Genomic DNA, 3577 nt, shown 5'->3' with positions numbered 1-3577 from the left:
AAAGTTTAATATTTGATAATGTAATGCAAGATTTTACTAATTAAAATATTAATTTGCTTGTTCGCTCGTAGATTTACTCGTAAAAATAATAATAAGGAGTAATCTGTATTTATATTATCTGTATTTATGTATTGATATTATTATCTGAATCTATATTTAAATTATTTATCTGAATGTAAGACCGGTAATCATACGAGGGCTTATCCATTTTATAAATAGGAGCTGGCATCTTATTTCCTTTTAAATGTAATCTTCGCTTTGCATGGCGATTTTTTTTTTGGTGAAATACGGCTGAATTTCCTCATCTTGAAGATCACCAAGTTCTTTAAAAAGATTCAGCATGTTTGGAAAATCTTTTAAAGGAATTTTTTTGAACCCTTGCCACTCCAGGTACAGTTTGCAAATAATTGTTTTGAGAAAATTGTGTCTATCGCGCGGTGTAAAATATAATGGATTCGACTGTCACGAGCCTTACGTAAAACAAACGCTAAAACGTTTTGCTTATATGTTTGATCGTCCCCTAGACGAACATCGAATTCTTCCAGTTCTGTTTTGGTATTGAGTGGATTGAATTGAAAATTGTTCGGAACTGTGTTTGTCTGTATAGGTGGTCGGATGCATCCCGATTGAACTGCATGTTCAAATCTTTGCCGCAAGGCACGCACTTCACGTAACACCATCCGATTGTCCACATCTCCAAGGACACGAGTCTCGTTTGACATTCGAGGGAGAGGCTCTACGGGAGAGGCTCGAAACAGTGCTGACGGCTCATGGTTTTCCAACGTCATATCATCAACCAAATCAGCTAACACTTCTTGTGTGGGTGATGATATATTTTTTATCGACAATTCACCTAACACACCTTGCAATGGTTTTCTGTGGGGGCTGATTTATTTGAAATGTCACATGATTGAACATTCTCCGGTGATTGTAAAAATCCATGCTATGGACGTATGTTGACGTAGGAGCAGCATTTTTTCTTTTGACATCAACTGGTTTGATATTGTTGCTCATAAAAGAATGGACATTTGTCATTGGTGGTGGACCGAGATCTTTTAATGCAAATAATGGAAGTGACGAGCAATATAATGATGTCTTTGTAACACCTTCGATTTCACCTAGCGACCGTTTGGCACGTTGCTTGTTAGATCGTCCAGCAACATTTTTGATTTTGGTTGGTTGGTTTACGGATTGAATTGAGGAAGCTCTTTCTATTTTTTGAATAGTTTTCTGAATCGGTGTGTTTGCGGCAGGAACTAGATCAGTATTCTCTGATGCATATTTTGTACCAGATGAAACAGTCATTGTTGCAGTACATTACGCAGGTTTTTTAGGTGATGATCTTGCTGGCCTCGACGGCATTGGAAGTGACGGAGAAAACAATGGTGGTGACTATGTGATGTACTCGATTTCATGAAATCCATCAGAAATGTTACGCATCGGTGTTTGCATTTGCGATTGTCCTGTTATTCCGAACTCAAACTTGGCCGACGGGCAAGGGGACACTAGCCGCAATTGTCCAGCCGCATTAGATGGCATTACATGGACAAGAGAAAACGGCACAGTTTTTGTCATCGATGGTCCAGCTCCTCCTCGTGATAAAGGTGCCAGCGGGGGTGGAATCGTTACCGTTGACTGAACCTGTACTGGAGTAAGCCGCGCACCTGTCTGTGTAGACGATCCAGCTCCTCCCAATGAAAAAGGTGCCTGCGGGGGGGGAATCGTCACTGTGGACAGAACACGTACGGGCGAAAACGGCACAGTTTTTGTCATCGATGGCCCAGCTCCTCCGGATGGCAAAGGTGCTGGCGGGGGTGGAATCGTAACCGTTGACAGAACCCGTACTGGAGAAAGCCGCGCACTTGTCTGAATAGATTATCCAACTTCTTCGGATAACAACGGTGTAGCCGGATGAGAAAACATTACACGTCCTGTTGACAGCACTCGCACAGGAGGAAATTACGCACCTTGCTGAGAACGTGTTAGGGTCGATTTTACCATTTCAGCGGATTTCAGTGTGAATGGTTGTTGGAATTTGGTATGCTGCAAACAAAAATAAAACTTATTAATAAAATGTCTATTTTAAACGCTCGTGCTTACTTTGTGTAGATACTTATGGGATAATTAGTTGGCTCCATTTTAGCACATGTAATTTTAGCGATATGGTATAATTTAAGATAAGCACTTTCGATTTCACTTTGCAAGAATACTTCTGATTATCAAGGATGATTAACGCTCTCTGTTATTATTTCGTTCACAGCCTCAAACCAACAAAACGTCGGGTGGCGTAAAAAACCGTCAAAAGCACCAAGAAGAAACCAAAACGCAGTGCAACCGTAAAATCAGTGGGTTAGATAAGGATAGCGTCATAACTCCACTCCATGCGGTGCCAATAAACAGAAGAATAAAAAAACAACACAACGAAATAAACCGGTATTTTTTTATCCGAAACAAGTGAGCGTGAGCGGGGATAGTATACATTAGTATGCGTGAACGCGATCGTTCGGGTGGAAGGTTTCTATGTGTGCGTGAAACCACATTTACACTTCTACTGCAAGTGGGTACGTAAGTGGGTACATATGTGTACGACACTATCCCATACAAAACTTCAGCTTTTTGCGGACTGGGTTATAACCCCCTCACAACCCCGATCGGGTTTTGCTTCGGCTTCGAGTCCCGACGGATCACGTGAATAATTTCGTCAATTCAAGTTCTAATTGTCTGCGTACAAACGGTGTCCACGGGCCTGCCCACGCCCGAATGCACAGCCGATGGCAGACGATTCTATCTTCACCATTAACATGAGAGGGACAGAGCTTATACCCTGAACGTTCCCGAAAGGTATGCATGCTTCACCCATCAGGATCTAAAGGTAAGGATAAGGCAAAAGAGACACAGAAAAGTTTCCTCACGGCTACACATGTTCTCTAGACGCGTTGTCTATGAGTTTCGCTCGGTATCACAGTGAAATAGGGCAAGTAAGCAGTACAAATGCAGCTACCTGTTACGCACACATGTTTAACGAACACAACTATTCAGGTTGGCTCGGTAAAGGTCGGTTTTACCCGACGGAGTAGCCGGAACGCAAAGGCGCAGACTTTTTCATGATTTTGTATGAATTCGGCTGTTTTGGACCGTGCGTGTAGGCGCTGACATTAGGACTCATCCACTCCAGACTAATCCAGACTCATTCGGATTAATCCACACTCATTCGGACTGATCCAGACTTATTCGGACTGATCCAGACTCATTCGGACTGATCCAGACTCATTCGGACTGATACGGACTCTGAGTCGGTGGGTCCGGAGTTTTTCTCGTGCAATTACAATTCGTACCACGAGAAGTTTACAAATTGGAGATTTAACAAATCCTATCTTTGCAGGTATTGACGCATGAAACGAAACTAGTGTATCAAATTGGGATTTTTTTTAATGTGCGCACATTTGCCTCCCTGGTCATCAGTACAGGGTAGCCACTCAACCAAGAAAACCGGGAAAACCGGGATTTAGCCTGGAATTTTATTTTTCCGTGAAAAACCGAGAAAACCCGTGAAATTCTTCAACAAAACCGGGTATGG

The sequence above is a fragment of the Anopheles merus genome, chromosome 2L, assembly GCF_017562075.2.
Source record: "Anopheles merus strain MAF chromosome 2L, AmerM5.1, whole genome shotgun sequence".
Lineage (NCBI taxonomy): Eukaryota > Metazoa > Arthropoda > Insecta > Diptera > Culicidae > Anopheles > Anopheles merus.
The sequence above is the reverse complement of the archived record's forward strand: the minus strand, read 5'-3'. Positions refer to the sequence as shown.